This window comes from Triticum urartu, chromosome 5A, assembly GCF_056163025.1.
Source record: "Triticum urartu cultivar PI428250 chromosome 5A, HENAU_Tu73, whole genome shotgun sequence".
In the NCBI taxonomy this organism is placed as follows: domain Eukaryota; kingdom Viridiplantae; phylum Streptophyta; class Magnoliopsida; order Poales; family Poaceae; genus Triticum; species Triticum urartu.
In genome coordinates, this window is record NC_141877.1 from 6,834,722 (window position 1) to 6,860,208 (window position 25,487).

Here is a 25,487-nt window from a genome sequence, read left to right on the forward strand (position 1 = left end):
ATACATTATTTGTTCTTGGACATTTAAATGCTATAAATAATTTTAAATGTCCAAATGATCTTGAAAGTAAATGATGGCTGTTGGAAATAATCTAAACAGAGCCTACAAATATTTTCAGGGTTTTTGATAATGCTCTGGCATTTTTATTAAAGCCAAAACAAATTACAGAAATAGAAAAAGAAACAAAAATAGAAAAGGGTTAGAAACTCACCTGGCTTACCTGTCCAGCCCAGCCGGCCTGGCACTGTGCCGGCCCAGTCCACTTGCTGGCGCCAGTCGTCCTCAACCTCGTGCCAGTGGGCATGAGGGCGTGTGCCCGCGGTGCACTAGCACGCCCGCGGCCACTGACGGCCACCTCCTGCTTCTGCCGACGCCCTGGACGACTCCATATGGCGCCACGCCCCTCCCTGCCTCTCTCTCTCACTCTTCCTCGCTCTCACCCCCTTCCCTGGATTCCTCTCTCTCACGCCCGAGCGCACCGCAGCGCGACGCCGAGCACCACCGCGGCCACCGGCCACCCCACGCCTCGCCAATGCGCCCAGAAGCTCCGCCATGTCGCTTGCTACCTCTCCGTCAAGCCACGAGACGCCGGACGCCCCGCGGACCCGTCACCGCCGTCTTCTTCATCGCCGGCCGCCCGAGATCGCTGTCAACGCCCCGTCGCCACACGTCCTTCCACGAGCCCACAGAACACGCCGCTGGATCCGCTGTGAGATCCTGCTTCGAACCTCTCTTCTCCCCCTCGTTTATGCGTGCTCTAGCTCCGTTCCCCGCTATGGCCGTAGCTCCTCGCCACCGTTTCATGTCGCCACCATGGCCAGGGCCACCGCAGCTCGCGCCCGCGCGTGTTCCCGCGCTCAGCAGCCTCCCAGAAGGCCAACGCCGCTGCCCGCAGCTCCTGCCATGCACTGCAGCCCCGCACGCGCACCTGGCCGTGCTTTGGCCGCCGCCCGCAGCTCCTGCCATGCACTGCAGCCCCGTGCGCGCACTTGGCCGTGCTTCAGTCGCCGCCCTGAGCTCGTTTCCGGCGAGCTCCGGCGTCCCCGCAGCCTCCTGCTTGCTCCCCTGGATGCGGACGAGCCTGGGCTATGCCCTGGTGCCCTCAGCGCGCCAAACCCCCGCCCATAGCGCTTTCTCGATGCCCTCCACCGCGGATTTGGTCGCCGGCGTTTACACTCCGGTGGTGCTGATGTGGCGTCGTAATTATGGCCTAATCACATTTAGTTCAATCACCTCAGCCACTGACAATAGGGACCCACCGACTAAATAACCTCGGGTTAAGTTTAATTAGATTTAATCAAACACGGGGGCCCACACGCCAGCATTGACCTTGCTGACGTGTCCGTGGACCGGTCCCACCTGTCTGTGACACGAGCCAGCACTATGAGACTGACCAGTGGGACCACTGGTCAGGTTTGACCTGGACCAGCCCTGTTGACTTGCTAACGTCATGCTGACGTAGTTAATCTTTTCTGGAATTAGTTTATTTTTGAAATAACCAGAAATTCCAGAAAATGACTTAAACTTAAAAAATCCATAGAAAATAATCTATAACTCCAATGGAAATAATTTATATATGAAAAATGATCAGAAAAATCCAAAGAATCTGTTTATGGCATTTGCATGCATGTTAGAGCAACTTATGTCCTCTATTTAGGACAATTCAATTAAATGGCATTTAAGAAAGCACATATGGAGTTTGAATTTGAACCTAGTGTTCAAACCAACTCCATTTAACTTGTTGCTAGTTGCATTAGGCCAATCAACAACATATTGCCATGTCACATTCATGCATCATATTGTTGCATGACATTGATTGTGTTTCTTCTTTGTTTCTCGGTGGTTGTTCCCTCTCGATAGACGTGTTCCAACGACGTGATCGATGACACCGATGAAGAGCTATACTATCTTTAGAAGTGCCAGGCAAGCAAAACCCCATTGTTCATTCCGATACAATCCCACTCTCTCGCTCCTACTCTCTTTTACTGCATTAGGACAACAACGATTCAACTGTTACATGCTGCGGTAGTTGAACCATTTTCTCTGCATGACCTGTCATTGCCACAGTAAATAGATGAAACCCACTAGCATGAGTAGGAGTAGTTTGAGCCCTGATGTGCCTACTCATTCATGCTTGTTTTTCATGCCTGCTACTGCTTAGAGTTGAGTCAGGTCTGATTCATCGGGGATGATTTGGAATGGTGATGAACATGTCCTACTGTGTGTGAGCTAAGTGTGTGAACACGATTTGGTAAAGGTAGCGGTGAGAGGCCATGTAGGAGTACATGGTCGGTTGTCTCATTGAAGCCGTCCTTAGGAACTGAGTTCTGTGTTTGTGATCCATGAACAGCTACTACCACACGTTGGGCCCTGAAATATGACCCCACTTGACTTATTAGCCGCCCATGTCCTCTGTCCAGGAGTTGCAACTAGTTTCTGGTGTTTGTAAGATATGTGTTGGAGGTCGTGCGTAGCGTTGACCCTAGGGGTGGGCTATGATGCGGTAGATACACCGTGGCACGGTGTACCGGCGCCCGTTTGGTGCCTCGGGAACCCTGCACACATCGTTTGGGGCTGTGAGCGAAACCCCGGCCGGATCTCCTCACGGATGAAACCTAAATAGGCGATAAACCTGGACTAGAGACTTGTGTGGTTAGTTAGGTCGTGGTCTACACCCACGCCGGCTTTCGCTTGAAGTTTGCCGAGCACATGTCGTGTGTAGACGCTAAGTGGTGGAAACATGTGTGAAAGAAGTACACTCCTGCAGGGTTATAAATGATCTATTTGAATAGCCGCGTCCGCGGTAAAGGACTTCTGGGTTGCCTATAACAGTTCATAGACAAGTGAAAGTAGATACTCTAAAATACGCAAGATAAGCGTGAGTGCTATGGATGGCGTTCTCATAAGGAGACGGGAGCGGACCCATAATGGTGTATTGATTAGTGAAGATGTGGACTCGTGTGCGCCACCTCAAAAGAGTTACTTGCAGCCATAGTTCAGGTTAGCCACCGAGTCAAAGCTGGCTTGCTGCAGTTAAACTCCACCACCCCCTTTGTTGATACTGATGCATATGTAGCTAGTTCTGATATAAGTCTTGTTGAGTACATTTGTACTCACGTTTGCTTAATTTATGTTTTTGCAGAGAGACTCCAGTCTTGCTAGTAGCTCCGCGTGTACTTCGACGTTTAGCTTGATACCTTAGCTACGATCTTGTGCCCTTGGCAGGATCTGGTAGATAGTCAGGCTTCTCAGCCTTTTTCATTTGTAGATGTCTGTACTCAGACATGTTAAGCTTCCGCATGTGCTTTGACTTGTATGCTCTGAATGTTGGGTCATGAGACCCATGTTTGTAATATCTCGCTCCTCGGAGCCTATTGAATAAATACTTTGAGTCGTAGAGTTTTGTTGTGATGCCATGTTGTATTTGCACACATCGAGCATATTGTGTGTATGATTGAAATGCTTGGTATGTGTGGGATCCGACAACCTAGTTGTTATCCTTGGTAGCCTCTCTTATGGGGAATTGTAGTCTAGTGCTTCCACTGAGTCATGGTAGTCTGCTACAGCCCAGTTTACCGGAATCCTGTTAGCCCAGTTGCTACTACTCCGGAACACTTAGACTGATCGGCATCAGGCCCGTACCACAAGCAGGTGCAGAATGTGCAATGACACAGGGCCCCGTAAAATTTTAGGGCCCCCAAATTTATCTTAAATAGCAACTAACAACGTTAATCAAGAGGACAGTGAAGAAATGTATAACGTCCAGTGGAACCTTCCAGCTTCCAACGCCAACCAGTACCCATCCCCTCTCTCTCTCTCTCTCTAATAGTACGTAGCAGTTAGTGATATTAATCAACGACAAGTTTAATTAGAAAATTTCGCATGCATCATAATCCAAAGGGACATCTTCTCTGTTCTCATTTCAGCGAATCACTTTGCAAATTCTTTAGAGATATTTGAGGTAAGAAATGGATTCATACGCTCTGCTGTCATCTATTTAGTTTTTCTTCCCATCATCCATCGCTCTTGTGTTATTACTCAGAAGATTATGTTTATTGTATGCTAATAAATGAGTGAGCCTTTTTAGCTCTCAGGCTCCACATTTATTTATTTTTTCAAACATCGACATTTTTAAAGTTAAAAAAACAGAATATAAACACACAAGTACTTGTAGATTTGTGTAAACATTTCATTGTGAAATACATTTTGGTATGAGTTGTACAAAAAACAAATCTTGTATGTACTACTTTATAGTGGATAGTATGTGCAAGAAATACATAATTTGGTTATTTTTGTGTACCTGCATAAAACATATTTTGGCATCAAACTTTGCAAAAAGTAGTATACATCGATAGGTATGTGTGTATTCTTTGAAACATAAAATTTGAAGGAAAAATGTTTGAATTTCGGTTTCCGTGGAGTTTGAACCCTATTACTTCCAGTTAATAAATACTTAATTAGTATTTCCATGTAAAGGCCTAATCTCAAATTTTGCACCGGGCCCCCAGATTCTTAAGTACGGCCCTGGTCGGCATGTGTCCTTCTTCGATGATGTGTCTGTCCCTTCGGGAAAAATGTCACGAGGTGTCCTTCGGAGTCCTATTAGCCTGGTACAGCCCGGATTCCCGGAGTCCTGCTAGCCCAGTTGCTACAACCCGAATTCACTCGCTGATGACCGACACGTTCATTGCTGGGTCATCTATGCCTGTCTCTGTGACTTAGCGCCACTTTGGGTTTACAACTAGTCATGTCTGCCCGGGTTCTCTGTCATATGAATGCTAGCGACACTATTATATACGTGAGCCAAAAGGCGCAAACGGTCCCGGGCCAGGTAAGGTGGCACCCGTGGGAATACCGTGTGTGAGGCTGCAAAGTGATATAATGTGTTACATGCTAGAGGTGTGACTTAGAATCGGGGTCCTGACATGTTATGCCTTAAACATAATTTTAAAGTGGTTATTAGGAACAAAATAATAGCACAATTAGAAACTATGCATTTTTGGGTCAAATTACATATACAAATTATTTTAGTCCAAATTACAATTGCAAAATTATAGCAGGATCATATTTAACATATTCTCCATATATAATAAAGGCTAGGTACATAAAAGGGCTGAAAATAGAGCAAACTAGGCCTATGATTGAACGCGGGGCACTAACGAGTGCTCAAGCGCTCGAGACAGTGGCTACTGGTGTTGGGCCAAAGACCAATATAGATACAGGAAGGACAGGGCACTAAACGCTGGACTGCGGATTACTTAAAGAAAACATCTGTTTAAAAAAAATACGACAGATGGGTAGAAACGCTCAGTACTTTATTAGTACTAGTCATAAATATGCCTGTGCATTGTAACGGGACATAAAAAATAGCACACCTCATAGCTTGATAAGCATGCTCAAGACCATCCACAGACCACATATCTACGTCCTATAATTCTGACATGTCAAACAATGGATTGATTGAAGGTAGAGTTTTTCAAGACCCTAGTTTAGACCATGTGATGTGGTCCCAGGTCAATGGATTAGGATGAACCACGTCAAGTTTAAATTATTACTCCATTCTGAAATATAAATTAAATTTGGAAAAATAACATTATTAAAAGATTTTGACCTCCTCTGCCTTCCAATCCAAAATTTATAAGTAATTTTTAAAAAATAACATTACCAAATTAACAAAACATTAAATACATAATCTATTGTAACAACAACAACAGCAAGCAAAGCCAACTTGTTTCTCTCCCGCGTCTCGCCACCTCCCCTTCCAATTGTACCGTAGTTTTGGCATTTTTGACCAATTGCTTTGGCATTTTTGCTTTATTCCAGTCATGGAAATAATTCATATTTTCCATGGAAGGATATGATTTTTGCTTTATTCCACTGATGGAAGAAATCCATATTTTGCACGGAACTGATGTTCACGTACGAGTTAATTAATTGGATATATAGTTGGCCTTTGTAGTAGCGTCCTTGTTCGACTTAATTTCCCATCTTATATTTGAGAAAGCGTGAGACCTATCGACCTTTTTGTAGCGTCCTTGGACTCCTGGCGTCCGTTTCTTTTTTTTGGCGTACACAGCCAAGTAGCCGACATACCAATCATCCTGGAGCTGGCTTAGTACGTGAAGTTTCACACATGGACATTAATTGGCCGTCTCTCGGGGTAGTTGGGCCATAGTGCAGGTTATGGGCTACGGCCCAGGCAGTAGCGACTGCCAATTTTAATCGGGACTGGATGCGAGCGACGTACCATCTAAAAGAAATCTCGAATAAACGGACTTGCTGCTGTCGTTAGGGTTTAAAAAACTTTTGGACCGCCTTGTAGTTATATTAAGTCGCTAGCTCGGATGGTTGGCTTCGCTGGTATACAGCATTAGATCGGGAGTTCGATTTATTTTTCGTATTTTGTTCAAAGCTGCGCGGCTGGGTCCGACGGACGAAAAATTACCTGGTCTCACCGCAAACCAAAAAAAGTGGAGAAACGATCCGTCCTTTAATATTAGTTAGAGATTAGAGATAGAGAGGTAGAGAAGTATAGATTTGTTTCTTTCTTTGGTTTTTCGGTTTTCTCCGAATTTTCTTTTTTTACCAGTTTTCTTTATTCCTTTATCGGTTTCAACTGGTAGTCCTTTGATATTTTCTTATTTCTTTCTTGGTTTTCACTTAGTTTCTTCATTTCTTTCTTCAGTTTTTCTTCTTGATTTTCATCTGGTTTTTTGTTTATTTCTTGGTATCACTGTTTTTCATTCTTTTGCACTTGTTTTTTTTCAGTTTTACTTTTGTTTTTCTTATTTCTTTGGTTCCATCGTTTTTCCTTTGTTTGTTTGGTTTCTTTCTTGGTTTTCTTCGGTTCTTCTTGTTTCTTTGTTTCCTGACACAATCAAAATATTTTGTATACATCAGACACATTTTTATATACACATTTAGCACTTTTGAAAATACGTGATTAACATCTTTTTAAATTGATATATTTTGATGTCTATTTTTTCCATACACATTATACATTTTTGGCATATATATCTAATACATTTTTCTAATACATGTTTAACATTTTGAAAATAAAATTTAATATTATTTGAATACAAGGTTAACAATGTTGCTATACACATTTTAGAAATGCTTTATTAACATCTTCTAAATACAAGATTTCTTTAATACATGTTCAGCTTTTTTCTATGCACATTTTTTTCAAATGCATGGTTAACATTTTTTAATACAAAATTAAAATTTTTAATACATGGCCAACACTTTTATATACACATTTTAACATTTTCAAATGCCTGATTAAATTATTTCAAATACTTGATTAACATTTTTGAAATACATGATCAATTGTTTTCATACACATTGTATTTTTTGTATGCATTTTTTGTGCACGTGAGAAACATTTTCTCTATATACTTTTAACATTTTTCAAGTGCTTGGTTAGCATTTTCCAAATGTTTTATGTAGATTTTTTCCCTAATATGTATATTTAGAATATTTGGAACTATAGAAAAAAGTAAAAAAATAAAAACAAAAAAAGTGAAAAATAACAAGGTTGTGGCTTCCCATGCACCTGTGCCGGCCCATCTGGCGCTTGCCTTCACGTCGGGTTCCTTGCATCTCACTATAAGCGAGACATAGGGGCGCCCTGGAAGACCGCTTATGCAGTTGACCACCAAATCGATTCCGGTCATCCGCACTTCATTGGAGAATTATTTTTTGTACCTTGTATCGGTCTATGGTATTTTTTTGTTAAAAAGTGTTGATGTACAAGATATTTAGTTATTTACATTAAGATAAGAAAGAAGCAAGTCAGTTACATCTTACATGGAGTGTTAGAGGCTGAGATCTATTTAATTCCTGACATGGGGTCCATTTTGACGTTTAGCTCCGAATTCTGTGATCTTGACGCCATCTTTGAAGATTATGATCCAACTCTGCACATAAGGAGTGGCATCGTGAAAGATATTACCATTTCGTTGGTTTCATATTCTCTAGCATTCCATGATCTGATCATGATGTCTAGAGCAATAGCTTTAGGCAGTTCTTGCATTGCTCACAGGCTTTCATCATAAAGAAATTTCCCTTCGCTTATTAGGAAGAAAACTCTGCCAACAGTCTTCTGCCAAAGGACAGTTCCAGCAGAGATGAAGAAAGAGTTTCCTCCTGACTCTCACCACAAATAGCACAATTGTAGCTTTTGGAGATGGAATGACTTTATGTGAGAAGATTTTTAAGGTTTATACAATCATGTAACAACAGCATTTTTTTTCTCTTTATGATGAAGTTGGGCAGCACATTTTCAAAGCTTAGTAACTGATTGGGCCAAGAAGTAATTGACCGAAGTGCCCGACACATACGTGATCATCGTCTTCTCTTCTGGCCTCCAATGGCCGGAGTTGACTCACAAGACCGGGCACAAATCCCCGCAGACGATGAGAGAGCCCTTTGACATCTCCGTCAACTATGCTGTCGGGGAGGGAGCGTTCCTCAGCAAGCAAATATACAAACCTAATTACTTAATAGTGCAGCTGCGCTATCTTGCTGTGTCGGGCGCACCCTTGTGCTGGCTGTCTGATTTGAATTGACAGCTATGCGTCAGGGGCAAATGTCCACGCATGTAATGTATAGTTATTTTGGGCATAGTCTAATGATGGATGGTCCGTAAAGATTAGTTGCATGCATGTGCTGACATTATACTATTTTATTTCATCTCAGTTTTTTTGAAAAGCTATAACTTGTGAACTGGGCGTCAATATTAAGATTCGTTTTCACCATTAGGTTTCTTGCGACGAGATCTTCAGAATTAGATCCCATATGGACATGTTTTAATGAATTTTTTCAAAAGCAACTTTGGTTCCAGATGAGGGAACTTCAGTGCTAAACAGAAGCAACTTTGTTGTGCCCCATGTACTAGTGGATTTATCTAGCAAGTATATTGTAGCTAGCATAAAAACCATGCTAGAAAATTTTTCATTATATATAGCCAACTAAGCATCAACTGTAAGCAACTTTGGCATTACACAGAGGTAACTTCGGCACTAAAGAAAGCAACTCATGTTATGAAGGTGCATACAACATATATTATGCATACACAGTCCTATTATCGTATCCATGTTTTCTAAAAAGGCAGTAAAACATCCTCCTAGTTTTCTTTGAAGTTGCCTACAACGTAAAATGTCGATCAAATTAGGATTAGTGCTAAAAAGGTAGACAACTTCCCTCCATTAAAAGAAACCAGTAGTCAACAATGTGCAACTAGTTAGCAACAGTGAACAACTTCAAAATAGATGTCGATAATATCACATCACTTTTCCTAAGCAACTTTTCTTCTACGAGAGACAACTCAAGTTATACAAAAGGCAACTTAACTACATTTAGTGTTCTAGATAATTTTGTTTAACATTCTGCTAACTTACTCACTACTACTTCCAGGTTGCATTCCATTGAAACTTGTATGTTGTTGTTTCTAAATTCCCTCGAATACTACAAAGTTGTCTATCGTCGATGCTCAGTTGTCTGTCATTAATAGTTAGTTGCCTATGATGGGTGCTATAAGGGTGATAGATATTGTTAACTAGTTTCTTACCAATGATGCCCAACAGGATCACATTGATAATCAGTTGCCTATAGTATTATGGAAGTTGTCCATCATCGTTGCTCGAGTAGTTATAATTTGAACCATAGTTTTATGGTAGGCAACTTAGAGGTGAATCTAGTTAACTTAATAGTCATGGTAGCCAACTATGTAAGGACTTCCCATTGGTAGGGAGTCATATTAGGAAAACTAATAAGTTGTTTTCTTATAGTACTAAAGTTGCCTATGTAGCACCCAAAGTTGCTCTAAAAAAAGTTTCATAGAAACATACACATATGGAATCTAGTTCTGAAGAACTCGTCAAGAGAAACCCGGTGGTGAAAACGGATCAGAAAACTGACACTCGAATCAAAAGTTACAGCTTTTTAAAGTTTTGAAATCCCAAATAAATGGACACGGATCTTGTCTGAGAAAGCATGGTGCGGAGGATGCACATGGACATGGGGACTGGGTGCTTTTTTCTATTTTTAATGTCTGGATGTCTGATCGAACCATATTTGCTTTATATGGAAAGTGTGCCTAGACGATTCATCGAGCGCACGAGCGCTGTCTATCCACGTCCATATACAAAAGGGGGAAAAGGGGAGGAGTGCCGAGTCATCCAAGACCAAGAATCTGCCGATGGCTGAAAACAGATAGGACCCCCGCGTCGCCCCACGCTAGGGCAGCTCGGGAGGCTAGGGCGACCAGGCACATGCATCCTCATCCTCCCCTCCGCCGCCGCTGGAGGAGGTCGCCGGGCGAAGCCCTGGGTGGCTGATGGCGGCGGCGGAGGCCCTCTTCCCTCCCGCGCCGAATTGGGTGAGGCAGGTCACCCCGTGGCGCCTGGGCGTTCCTCCCCGATCTGCGTTGCGGTGGTGCGACTGTCCGCCTCCAGCGACGGCGCAAGGTGGCGCCATGGTGCTAGGCGGAGGCGGCGGAGCTGCTAGGCTTCATGGAAGATCTAGTGGCACTGGCCACTCGGTGGATTCGCTTGGTCATGGCGGCCTTGGTCACGGTGGCCGGTGCAGCGACGATGTTTTGTCTGGATCCCGGGGCGGCGACCCTGGAAGGTGGCGGCGGGTGAAGCTCAGGCTCCCGCGGTGGCATGGCGTGGTGCAGTCCCTGTCCAAGGCGGATCTGCACCGGCGATCTGGTGGTATTTGCTATGGATTGATTCGGATCAGAGATAGTGATGAGCGCAGGGTCCATCTCGGAGGCTCTCCCGGTATTGGTGTGGTTGGGTGGGAGCCTTCCTCCCAGGCTCCAATGGTGTCACACTCTAGCAGTGGCCGGTGCAGTAGGACTCCTACAGTGGCACTGCTGTTGCGGTTGGTCGCCAGATCTAGGTGGCTAGATCTGGGGCTTTGAAGGCGATCGAGACGGTGCACAGGTTGTCGGGTGGATTTCTTGGGACGGATCCGGGTGAAAACCTAGTCTTTGGTCGGTGGCCAGAGCCAGTGATGACGACGCCCATATCATCGTTTCCTTCATGAAGGCATCATCGAGGTGAAGGCCCCAACCCCACCCAATACCTCCGGGGGAAACCCTAGATCAGTTGATTGGATGACGGCGGCAATCTTGTGTCGTTACCTCTTGGGGGTGGCATTCTTGGAGGTGCACTCGGGCTCAAGGGACCAGTGGACAACATCTTCGGTGGCGCGGTTTTTCATTCTAGATATTCATGGCGGCGGATCTCGACAACGTGGAGCAGTGGAGGCTCGGTGTCTGATGTGTGGTGATGGACTCGCGCAGGAGGACGACGATGTCTGGCGTCATGGTGGCGTCGACCTGACAAGGTCGATGCGTCAGTATCTTCTTTGAGGATAGATCGATGGAAGACGGAGGTGACGACCCTTGCAGCATGCGTGTGTGGTGCTCACTGAGAGTGCGCCGGACCGGTGTGTCACCCAGTCCCGGCTTTGTGGCTTAGATGGGGTATCCGGCTTTAGATGTTAGACTTTGGTGTGATGTCTGTTTGGTACTTGGCTCGGACATTCGGCACCCCTTCATCAAGGGGATAGGAGTAGTGACATGTGTCGTCTAGGTGGTGGCTTCGGGCTTACTGATGTATTAATTTGTAAGGTCTTTGTGAATAGTTAATAAAATGGCCGCATGCATCACCCAGATGCAGAGACCGGGGGTGCATCCTCCTTTTCCAAAAAAGTGAAATATTTGTCGATCTTCGCATTCTTTGGTTCAAGATATTTGAAGCAGCAACGCTAGGGCTTTTAAAAAAAGATACTATGTTAAAATTGGTCTTGAGCTGAATGAGAAGTGTAGAAGTGCATGCTCTATCCAATGCAATCAAAAGATCGATCTGATAAAAGAGACTAGGTAACACATTTATACGTCAACACCCCCCTCACGTGTGGCTCCCTTAGGCCTAAACATGGACCGAAAGTGGGCTGCAATTTAATTGCGCCAACCGAGTCTTGAACTTAATACTCTTAGCTCCAATACCATGTAGAAGTGCATGCTCTAGCCAATGCAACCAAAAGACCGATCTAAGGGAGAGGGCCGGACGACATTATGCTCCAATACTCCCCTTCACGTCTATTCTTCTTTGGAGCTATATGACGTGAGCAACGAAAGCGGGGGCAGGCCGCAATTATTAATTGCGTTTACTGGGTTTTGAACCCTGAACCTCTTGGTTGTAAGTTTATGCACCTAACCAGTTCACCCATCAGACCGATCTGATGAAAGAGACTAGGTAACACACTTATACGTCAAAATATTCCATCAAATCTCTCTCTCTCTCCCTTCTAACATGGTATCAGTTTTCGGGTTCTAAACCCTAGCCGCCACCACTTTTGCACCCGCGCGCCGCCCCCGGTGCAGTCGGCCTCCATGACCACCGCCGGGGGCCGCGCCGCCTGTACCTAGGGTTCGTCCACCGGCCGTGTTGGCCGGCTGCCCTAGAGAGTCTTTTTCCCGAGCCCTTGCTCCGGGTTTTTCGCTCTCTTGCCGGTCGTTTTGATCGGCGTTTTTCTTTTTAGTTTTTCGATCTAATCTTGATCGGTTTGCGTCGCCCACCGCTGCCGCCGTCGACCCCCATGCACCTCTACTCCGACACCGGAACGACCGACCGGCCTCTTCACCGACCCGACACCCACGCACGCTGAGGCAGCCCGTCAGGGCCCGCCGCCGTCCGCGCGTCGGCCCTCCCGTCGCCGTCCGCGTCGGCCCTCCTGTCGCCCTGCACCGGCCATCACCGCCATGTTCCCAAGTTCAGCGCGCCCCACCACCGATCAAGCAACGGGCTGCCGCTATGTCGCCCCGTTGGGCCGCAGCGCCGCCACCCTGTGGTTCTCCCCATGGCTGCACCGATCTGCGCCGCCATTGCGTCGTCCCTTCGGGTCGTAGTGCCACGTCACGTGGTCCACACCGCCGTCCCGAGACCGTTCCCGTGGTTGCACCACCTCGCACGCTACTGCTGCGTCGCCCCTTCGGGCCGTAGTGCCGTGGCCCGCGGTCAACCGCCGCACCGAGGCTGTCCGCTCCAGGTCGTCCCCGAGGCTGCACCGTCCCTCGCGCTGCCGTTGCGTCGCCCCGTCGCACTACAAGAAATATGTCAACTAGTGACCTTCTGTTACTGACCCTGGAAGAATTGGTCATAGATCTATGACCATTTGAGACCAATTGGTCAAAAGTTGTTCGGGGGGCTCCAAACCCTAAACTATATCGACCATTTTGGTCACAAAGGTCGTAATTTCCTCACACGAAATGGTCATAAAGCAGACATCACTAGTCCACTGCCTTATTTCTAGCTGATCATGACCAATATAGATGGTCATAACCTTGTAAATTGTGGTGGATTAGTATGACTTGGCGCCACCTCATCAGTTTTGCCTATGTGTCATGTCCATGTGTCAATTTTTGTCCTAGGTTGTGAAGCAACCTATATTTCCGTCATTCCCAAAATTCTCAAAAAATTCTCGTAAATTCTTTGGGTCATATCTTCGTCAAATATGTAAAAATCCTTCCTTTCCTAGTTCAAAAATAATTCAACAATATTCATTTTCCTATTCTGTTCACAACATGACTTTATGAAGGAAGTGCTATTTATATATTCTTGATTGCCCTCGAAATTTTTGGGCACTTTTTCCTATCCAAATCATTGCCTCATGACAAAATTTAGCTCCATTTTCCTAGCAAATCTTCCTCGGCAAATTTCCCAAGTTTTTGTCCACCTAGAAGCATTGTGAAGGAAGTACCTTTTTATATATCCAAATGACATGAAATTTATATAGTTCATTCATATGCCCAAATTATCACCCTCCTCCAAATTGCAGATCATTTAAATCATCTATGTGAGGCCAGGTTCAATTTATATTTTACGGCCAGATTGGCACGTTGCAAAGCAAGGGTTATCTAGACCCCTCCTATTACCCTAAAACTTTTTGGGCACTCTTCCATACCCAAATCATCACCACATAATAATATTAAGCTCCATTTTCCTGGTAAATCTTTCTCGGGAAATTTCGAAAGTTTCTACCTCGAGAGAAGCATTGTGAAGTAAGTACTAGCTAGACTTACCCAAATGATCTGAAAATTTACAAGCGCATGACCATACCTATGTAACTTACCTACACAAAATTTGAGCTCATTTCATTCATCCAATTTCTCTCGTTAATTTTCCCAAGTTTCTGTCCAGAGAAGAGCATTGTGAAGGAAGTACCACTTTGGCATGTCCAAATGGTATCAATTTTCTACAGTGATTTCCTATGCCCAAATAACCATCCTCCACCAAATTTCAGCTCAATCCATTCATTATTTTGAGCCCAGCTTCAACATTCATAGTTTTGTCTAGTGTGGTACTTTGCAAACCAAGTACCACATAGGATCCTCCTTTTGAACTGAAATTTTTTGAAGACATTCCTCTTAGTAGATGATCATTCTCAACCAAAACTCACGCCCATTGGCCACATGCATTTCCCGTACCGCTAATCAAACACTTGGCTACTAATTCATCTTTGAACATAGGTCGGTCTCCTCGTGAGATTCTTCTGTTGTAATTTTCTTCCTAGAACCTACCCGGGGAGTGCCCAACCCACTAGACATGCCTAGGCCTCCCAGAATGCATGTCAACACCAAGGTCACGCGGTGACCACGCGGCGGGCATGCGAGTTTACGTGCTTTGGAGTTGGGGCCCTGGGCCACCATCCAAAACTTGACATATCGCCACCAAACCATGTATTTATGCTTAAATAGATACTTATGTAACTATAAATGATTTTTGGGAAAAATAAAGAGCAAACAATAAGGTAGCTGCAGTTCAAATTTGACTCGCTTCCTACTGAATCAGCGGAAATTTGTCTTTTTCACCAGAGGTGGATCAAAACTTTTGAAACCCAACCATTTTGTCAATTGTGCATTAAATATGGCCTAGTCTTTTATAAAATTGATTAGGTGCACTTTTGCAACAAATACATGGTAGGTCCTTCACAAAAAACTCATTTCAGGCACTCAAAAAATGGAAAGTGAATTTTCCATGCAAAGAAAATGAAAACTCCCTTAGGCAACATTGTTTGGAATTCCAAGATGCACCCTAGTGCACAATATGAGATCATTTGAACAAACTATGCCATGAATGTGGCCATAAGATTGATCGTTTGGCTTGAAAGCCATGAATCTTCACGCATGATAGCTCATTTCTGAGAACACTTTTTTAAAATAATTTTTGTATTACAAGTTTATTATTTTTACTGGTAACTTGGTCACATATAATGACACAATGCGAAGGTTTTCCAATTTTTTAAATTTTTTGAATTTTTTATGCCCGTTTCAAAATGCGGTCAAAACAACGGGCTTGACCGTTCCTAGCTAGTGGTTGAATCTTGGATTTTTTTTGATGTTTCTGTGATTAAATAGATACTTATGTACCTAGAAATGGTTTTTGGAAAAAATAAATAGCAAACTATGAGGAAGCTATAGTTCAAATTTGACCCGCTTCCTACTGAATCGGCGGAAATTTGTCTTTTTCACCACAGATGGATCAAAGCTTTTGACACCCAACTATTTTGTCAATTTTGCATTAAATATGTCCTAGTATTTTATAAAATTGATTTGGTCCAATTTTGCAACAAATATATGGTAGGTCCTTCACAAGAAAAACTCATTTTGGGCACTCGGAAAATGGAAAATAAATTTTCCGTGCAAAGAAAATGAAGACTCCCTTAGGTAACATTGTTTGGAATTCCAAGATGCACCCTTGTGCACAATATGAGATCATTTGAACAAACTATGCCATGAATGTGGCCATAAGATTGATCATTTGGCTTGAAAGCCATGAATGTTCACGCATGATAGCTCATTTCCGAGAACACTTTTTTTTTTAAATTATTGTCTTATTAAAAGTTTATTATTTTTCCTGGAAGCTTGGTCACATATGATGACACAATGCGGAGGTTTTCCAATTTTTTGATTTGTTTTGATTTTTTATGCCTGTTCCAAAATGCGGTCAAAACGACGGGCTTGACCGTTCCTAGCTAGTGGTTGAATCTTGGAATTTTTTTGATGTTTCTCTGATTAAATAGATACTTATGTACCTAGAAATGATTTTTGGAAAAAATAAATAGCAAACTATCAGGCAGCTACAGTTCAAATTTGACCCGCTTCCTACTAAATCGGCGGAAATTTGTCTTTTTCACCAGAGATGGATCAAAACTTTTGACACCCAAATTTTTTGTCAATTGTGAATTAAATATGGCCTAGTATTTTATAAAATTGATTTGTTCCAATTTTGCAACAAATATATGGTAGGTCCTTCACAAGAAAAACTCATTTTGGGCACTCGGAAAATGGAAAATGAATTTTCCGTGCAAAGAAAATGAAAACTCCCTTAGGCAACATTGTTTGGAATTTCAAGATGCAACCTTGTGCATAATATGAGATCATTTGAACAAACTATGCCATGAATGTGGCCATAAGATTGATCATTTGGCTTGAAAGCCATGAATGTTCACGCATGATAGCTCATTTCCGAGAACACTTTTTTTTAAAAATTATTGTCTTATTAAAAGTTTATTATTTTTCCTGGAAGCTTGGTCACATATGATGACACAATGCGGAGGTTTTCCAATTTTTTGATTTGTTTTGATTTTTTATGCCCGTTTCAAAATGCGGTCAAAATGACGGGCTTGACCGTTCCTAGCTAGTGGTTGAATCTTGGAATTTTTTTTGATGTTTCTCTGATTAAATAGATACTTATGTACCTAGAAATGATTTTTGGAAAAAATAAATAGCAAACTATCAGGCAGCTACAGTTCAAATTTGACCCGCTTCCTACTAAATCGGCGGAAATTTGTCTTTTTCACCAGAGATGGATCAAAACTTTTGACACCCAAATTTTTTGTCAATTGTGCATTAAATATGGCCTAGTATTTTATAAAATTGATTTGTTCCAATTTTGCAACAAATATATGGTAGGTCCTTCACAAGAAAAACTCATTTTGGGCACTCGGAAAATGGAAAATGAATTTTCCGTGCAAAGAAAATGAAAACTCCCTTAGGCAACATTGTTTGGAATTTCAAGATGCACCCTTGTGCATAATATGAGATCATTTGAACAAACTATGCCATGAATGTGGCCATAAGATTGATCATTTGGCTTGAAAGCCATGAATGTTCACGCATGATAGCTCATTTCTGAGAACACTTTTTTAAAATAATTGTTATATTACAAGTTTTTTATTTTTCCTGGAAACTTGGTCACATATGATGACACAATGCGAAGGTTTTCCAAATTTTTTGATTTGTTTTGAATTTTTATGCCCGTTTCAAAATGCGGTCAAAACGGCGGGCTTGACCGTTCCTAGCTAGTGGTTGAATCTTGGAATTTTTTTGATGTTTCTCTGGTTAAATAGATACTTATGTACCTAGAAATGATTTTTGGAAAAAAATAAATAGCAAACTATGAGGCAGCTACAGTTCAAATTTGACCCGCTTCCTACTAAATCGGCGGAAATTTGTCTTTTTCACCAGAGATGGATCAAAGCTTTTGACACCCAACCATTTTGCCAATTGTGCATTAAATATGGCCTAGTATTTTATAAAATTGATTCGGTCCAATTTTGCAACAAATATATGGTAGGTCCTTCACAAAAAAACTCATTTTGGGCACTCGAAAAATGGAAAATGATTTTTCTGTGCAAAGAAAATGAAAACTCCCTTAGGCAACATTGTTTGGAATTCCAAGATGCACCCTTGTGCACAATATGAGACCATTTGAACAAACTATGAGGCAGCTATAGTTAAAATTTGACCCGCTTCGTAGTGAATCAACAAAAATCCCACCTAGTATGAAACTACCTCTAGTTATTTGAGGGAACCATACGTAAACATTGTCATTAAAAGAGAAGGGAACTTACCGCCGGGCATTGTGGTGCTGCGTTGGATCTCCCCAAGACAGCAACGGAGCTTCATCGGGCACCGTGGTGCTGCGTTAGAGCTCTTAGCACGTTGTTGAGAGCTGTAATGGAGCTTCGTGGGCATGTTATCGGTGCCGCGTTGAAACTTTTTGACGCTCGGGGCTGTCGTGACATATTTATGTGATCGAACGATAGCCAATTCGCAGATAGGGCGGCTAGCTAGGCGGATGATTTCTAGACAAAATCATCTGGCTGAATCGTAGTTCTTTACTTATTGTTAATCGATTAAGACCAATTTACATGGTCATAACATCATCAAAGCCTATACTTCGTTCTGATTGGCCTATGGACATGTCACGCAGATCAAGCATCGCAGACCGTCGGATACTCCTAGATCCAACGGCCCACACCCCCCTCACCTCTCACCCCTTGTCCCACCCGCAGCCGAACCACCCAAACCCTAACTCCCCTCCCACTCCAGCCGCCGCTGCCCCCTTCTCCCTCCCAGATCCAATCCAAGTCAGAACCACTCGCCCTCCCGCCCCGACCTCCAACTCCCTCCGGCAGAGCTCACCACCGTCCATGGCCTCCCCCATGCCCTCCTCCTCTCACAGAACGCAAGTCGTCATCGGACGAGACGAGTTGCCCGAGCACAAGCCCGCCGTCGCTCTCGTCCGTCCCTGCTTCGACCTTGCAGAAGCTTCCGGGAGGCCCCCATGGCCACCGCACCCGCGCCGACCGCGGTGAGCTAATCTAGCACATATATATAATTCCTCCCAAATTACTAAACTCACAAATCAATCACTATATAAAGCATTGCAAGAGCTAATCTAGCAATGAGAGATGAAAGGACAAAGTTGCTAACCTTTGTGATCATTTGAATGGATGGGGGCCTTCAAATCTTGACGAATTTTGGGCAAAATGTGTGATGAGATTGAGAGGAAGAGGGGAAGAACAGAGAGGAGAGGGGAAAGGGTAAGAACACAGCGAGCTCGGGTGGACGAAGGGTTTATGTAGGACGACCTTTAGTACCGGTTCGTGATACGAACCGGTACTAAAGGTGCTGGAGGGGCCCCAGACTGACAACATCCTCCCACCACTCACTTTAGTACCGGTTTGTGGCACGAACCGGTGCTAAAGGTTCGGCATGAACCGGTACTAATGAGAGCGGCCGGCTAGCCATTGGAACCGGCACTAATGCACACATTAGTGCCGGCTCAAAATCAAACCGGCACTAATGTGCTTCACATTTGATCCATTTTCTACTAGTGAACTAAGAAAAACGGTAAAGATAAAAGTGATGGTGATATGATACCGGGGCACTCCCCCAAGCTTGGCAGTTGCCAAGGGGAGTGCCCATACCCATGTGTGTCTATCTCCTTCTTTGTCGGTGAAGAGGGTGTTGGTGATGATGGATAGTCGCACATCGAGCGTAGGAGGTCTTCCAACTTGCGGATAATGCCCTTGAGTGTGATGATATGCTCCTTCAACAAAATATTTTCATGTGTGAGATACTTGTTTTGTATACGAGCTCACTCAATCATCTTGGAAGCTTCGACCTCAGTTGGGATAAGAAGATTGTGATCAAGTTGAAGGATGTCTTCTGCTGCCGGAACTTGGTCCTCCGTGGCCTTCTTGATCCCTTCATCCTTGTTGATCTCTCCGGGCTCTTCTCTCTTCAGCTCTATCTTCATTAGCCAAGCATCATTGCCCTCATTGTTGGAGGAGGAGGGAGATGACATGATGCTTGGCCTTGACAACCCTGGCAGAAAACAGCTCGAAACAAGAATAGGAGATTTTTGTGTGATACGGTGGTCAAAACCTTCGGGAGATTATATAATGAATTTTTATCGACCAAAAGAAGTATCATGCAAGAAAACGGAGTCCGGAGAGCACACGAGGTGTCCACGAGGCAGGGGGCGCGCCCAAGGGGGCAGGGCGCGCCTCCCACCCTCGTGGAAGCCCCGTGTCCTTTCCGGTCTGCTTCTTATTTTCCTATTTTCTTAAATATTCCAAAACGAAGAAATATTGCCATTAGAACTGTTTTGGAGTCCGTTTACTTACCGTACCACGTACCTATTCCTTTTCGGAGTCTGAAACATTTTGGAAAGTGTCCCTTATGTATTCCTCTAGGGTTACAGTTTCAATAACATTGGTTTCAACATTTATGGGATTACCTGAGATATAATGTTTGATTCTTTGACCGTTCACCACCCTCGGATTTGTGCCTTCTAAGTTGTTGATTTTTATGGCACCGGAACGATAGACCTCCCCGATAACGTAAGGACCTTCCCATTTAGAGAGGAGTTTGCCTGCAAAAAATCTTAAACGAGAGTTGTATAGCAATACATAATCACCTACATTAAACTCACGCCTTTGTATCCTTTTGTCATGCCATCTTTAAAATTTTTCTTTAAACAATTTGGCATTTTCATAGGCTTGGGTTCTCCATTCATCAAGTGAGCTAATGTCAAATAACGTCTTCTCACCGGCAAGTTTGAAGTCATAGTTGAGCTCTTTAACATCCCAATATGCCTTATGTTATAATTCAAGAGGTAAGTGACATGCTTTATGATAACCCGCAAGTATAGGGGATCGCAATAGTTTTCGAGGGTAAAATATTCAATCCAAATTTATTGATTCGACACAAGGGGAGCCAAAGAATACTCTCAAGTATTAGCAGCTGAGTTGTCAATTCAACCACACCTGGAAACTTAATATCTGCAGCAAATTGTTTAGTAGCAAAGTAATATGATAGTAGTGGTAACAGTAGCAAAAGGTAACAATAGTAAAAGTAATGTTTTTGGGATTTTGTAGTGATGATAGCAATAGCAACGGGAAAGTAAATAAGCGAAGAACAATATATGGAAAGCTCGTAGGCAATGGATCAGTGATGGAGAATTATGCCGGATGCGGTTCATCATGTAACAGTCATAACCTAGGGTGACACAGAACTAGCTCCAGTTCATTGATGTAATGTAGGCATGTATTTCGAATATAGTCATACGTGCTTATGGAAAAGAACTTGCATGCCATATTTTGTCCTACCCTCCCGTGGCAGCGGGGTCCTTACGGAAACTAAGGGATATTAAGGCCTCCTTTTAATAGAGTACCGGAACAAAGCATTAACACATAGTGAATACATGAACTCCTCAAACTAGGGTCATCACCGGTAAGTATCCCGATTATTGTCACTTCGGGGTTAACTGATCATAACATAATAGGTGACTATAGACTTGCAATATAGGATCAAGAACACTCATATATTGATGAAAACATAATAGGTTCAGATCTGAAATCATGGCACTCGGGCCCTACTGACAAGCATTAAGCATAACAAAGTCATAGCAAAGTCATAGCAACATCAATCTCAGAACATAGTGGGTACTACAGATCAAACCCTAACAAAACTAACGCGATTACATGATAGATCCCATCCAACCCATCACCGTCCAGCAAGCCTACGATGGAATTAATCACACACGGCGGTGAGCATCATGAAATTGACGATGGAGGATGGTTGATGATGACGATGGTGACGGATTCCCCTCTCCGGAGCCCCGAACGGACTCCAGATCAACCCTCCCGAGAGGTTTTAGGGCTTGGCGGCGGCTCCGTATCATAAAACGCGATGAATTCTTCTCTTTGATTTTTTTTCTCCCTGAAGCACAATATATAGAGTTGGAGTTGGAGTCGGAGGAGCTCCAGGGGGCTCACGAGGTAGGGGGCGCGCCCCCACCCTCATGGGCAGGTTGTGGGGCCCCTGGCCTTCAACTTTTGCAGGTATTTTTTATATTTTCCAAAAAGTTGCTCCATGAAGTTTCAGGTCATTCCGAGAACGTTTGTTTCTGCACATAAATAACACCATGGTAATTCTGCTGAAAACAGCATCAGTACGGGTTAGTTCCATTCAAATCATGCAAGTTATAGAGTCCAAAACAAGGGCAAAAGTGTTTGGAAAAGTAGATACGATGGAGACGTATCAACTCCCCCAAGCTTAAACCTTTGCTTGTCCTCAAGCAGTTCAGTTGACAAACTGAAAGTGATAAAGAAAAACTTTTACAAACTCTGTTTGCTCTTGTTGTTTTAAATATGTAAAGCCATCATTCAAGTTTTCAGCAAAGATTATAACTAACCACATTAGCAATAACGCTTAGGTCTCAAGTTTACTCATATCAATGGCATAATCAACTAGCGAGCAATAATAATAAATCTCGGATGACAACACTTTCTCAAAACAATCATAATATGATATAACAAGATGGTATCTCGCTAGCCCTTTCTGAGAACGCAAAACATAAATGCAGAGCACCTTTAAAGACCAAGGACTGACTAGACATTGTAATTCATGGTAAAAGATATCCAGTCAAGTCATACTCAATGTAAACTAACAGTAATGAATGCAAATGACAGGGGTGCTCTCCAACTGGTGCTTTTTAATAAGAGGATGATGACTCGGCATAAAAGTAAATAGATAGGCCCTTCGCAGAGGGAAGTAGGGATATGTAGAGTGATACGTCCATTTTGCATCATGCTTTTATATTGATATTTATTGCATTATGGACTGTTATTTCACTTTATGTCACAATACTTATGGCTATTCTCTCTTATTTTACAAGGTTTACATAAGGAGGGAGAATGCCGACAGCTGGAATTCTGGGCTGGAAAAGGATCAAATATTAGAGACCTATTCTGTGCAACTCCAAAAGTCCTGAAACTCCACGGAACATCTTAAAATAAATAAAGAAAAATCCTCGCCAAAGATGAAGGCCAGGGGGCCCACACCCTGCTCACGAGGGTGGGGGACGCCCCCTAGGGCGCGCCCCCTACCTCGTGGGCCCCCTGGTGGCTCTCCGACGTCCATCTTCTCCTATATGAAGTCTTTTGATGAGAAAAAAAATCAGAAGGAACTTTTCGGGATGAGACTCCGCCGCCACGAGGCGAAACCTTGGCGGATCCAATCTAGAGCTCCGGCAGAGCTGTTCTGCCGGGGATACTTCCCTCCCGGAGGGGGAAATCATCACCATCGTCATCACCAACGCTCCTCTCATCGGGAGAGGGCAATCTCCATCAACATATCATCTCCAAACCCTAGTTCATCTCTTGTATCCAATTCTTGTCTCAAAGTTCGGGATTGGTGCTAGTAGGTTGCTAGTAGTGTTGATTACTCCTTGTAGTTGATGCTAGTTGGTTTATTTGGTGGAAGATCATATGTTCAGATCCTATATGCATATTATTACCCCTCTGATTATGAACATGAATATGCTTTGTGAGTAATTACGTTTGTGCCTGAGGACAAGGGAGAAGTCTTGCTATGAGTAGTCATGTGAATTTGGTATTCGTTTGATATTTTGATAAGATGTATGTTGTCTAGCCTCTAGTGGTGTTATGTGAACGTCGACTACATAACACTTCACCATTATTTGGGCCTAGAGGAAGGCATTGGGAAGTAATAATTAGATGATGGGTTGCTAGAGTGACAGAAGCTTAAACCCTAGTTTATGCGTTGCTTCATAAGGGGCTGATTTGGATCCACATGTTTCATGCTATGGTTAGGTTTACCTTAATACTTTTGTTGTAGTTGCGGATGCTTGCAATAGAGGTTAATCATAAGTGGGATGCCTTTTCAAGTAAGAACAACACCCAAGCACCTGTCCACCCACATATCAAATTATCAAAGTATCAAACGTGAATCATATGAACGTGATGAAAACTAGCTTGACGATATCCCCATGTGTCCTCGGGAGCGCTTTTCCTATTATAAGAGTTTGTTCCGGCTTGTCCTTTGCTACAAAGAGGATTGGGCCACCTTGCTGCACTTTATTTACTTTTGTTACTTGTTGCTCGTTACAATTTATCTTATCACAAAACTATCCGTTACCACTTATTTCAGTACTTGCAGAGAATACCTTGCTGAAAACCGCTTATCATTTCCTTCTGCTCCTCGTTGGGTTCGACACTCTTACTTATCGAAAGGACTACGATAGATCCCCTATACTTGTGGGTCATCAAGACTCTTTTCTGGCGCCGTTGCCGGGGAGTGTAGCGCCTTTGGTAGGTGGAATTTGGTAAGGAAAAATTTATATAGTGTGCTGAAATTTACTGTCACTTGTTACTATGGAAAGTAATTCTCTGAGGGGCTTGTTCAGGGTATCTTCACCCCGTCCAGTAGAGCAAAGAGTTGCTCCTCAACCTACTGAACCTATTGAAAATGAAACTCCTTTTGAATTTCCTTCAGGTATGATGGAAAAGCTGCTAGCTAACCCTTTTACAGGAGATGGAACAAAGCATCCTGATGAGCACTTAATATATGTGGATGAAGTTTGTGGATTATTTAAGCTTGCAGGTATACCCAATGATGTTGCTAAGAAGAAGGTCTTCCCTTTATCTTTGATGGGAGACGCATTGATATGGTATAGGCTATGTGATGATATGAGATCATGGGACTATAAAAGATTGAAGTTGGAATTTCATCAAAAGTATTACCCTATGCATCTTGTTCATCATGATCGCAATTATATATATAATTTCTGGCCTCGCGAAGGAGAAAGCATCGCTCAAGCTTGGGGGAGGCTTAAATCAATGTTATATTCATGCCCCAATCATGAGCTCTCAAGAGAAATGATTATTCAAAATTTATATGCTCGGCTTTCTGATAACAATCGCACCATGCTCGATACTTCTTGTGCTGGCTCTTTTATGATGAAGACTATTGAATTCAGATGGAATTTACTGGATAGAATTAAACGCAACTCTGAAGATTGGGACCTCGATAAAGGTAAGGAGTCAGGTATGACACCTAAGTTTGATTGTGTTAAATCTTTTATGGATACCGATATTTTCCGTAATTTTAGCACTAAATATGGACTTGACTCTGAGATAGTAGCTTCTTTCTCTGAATCTTTTGCTACTTACGTTGATCTCCCTAAGGAGAAGTGGTTTAAATATCATCCTCCCATAGAAGTAAAAGTAGCTGCACCTATTAAAGTTGAAGAAAAGACTGTCACTTTTAATGATCCTATTGTTCCTACTTCTTATGTTGAGAAACCACCTTTCCCTGTTAGAATAAAGGATCATGCTAAAGCTTCAACTGTTGTTCGTAAAAGCAATATTAGAACTTATACACCTCCTGAGCAAGTTAAAGTAGAACCTAATATTGCTATTGTTAAATATCTCTTGTCTGATAATATTGATGGGCATGTTATTCAGTTCGAAGGTGAAACTGCTAGAATTGCTAAACCTTGTGCTAAAGATAAACATAGACCTGTGGTAGGCGTGCCTGTTATTTCTGTTAAAATAGGAGATCATTGTTATCATGGCTTATGTGATATGGGTGCTAGTACTAGTGTTATACCTTATGACTTGTATAAAGAAATCAAGCATGAAATTGCACCTGCTGAGTTAGAAGATATTGATGTCACAATTAAACTTGCCAATAGAGATACTATTTTAGCGATGGGAATTGTTAGAGATGTTGAAGTCTTGTGTGGGAAAACTAAATATCCTGCTGATTTTCTTGTTCTTACTTCTCCACAAGATAGCTTTTGTCCCATTAT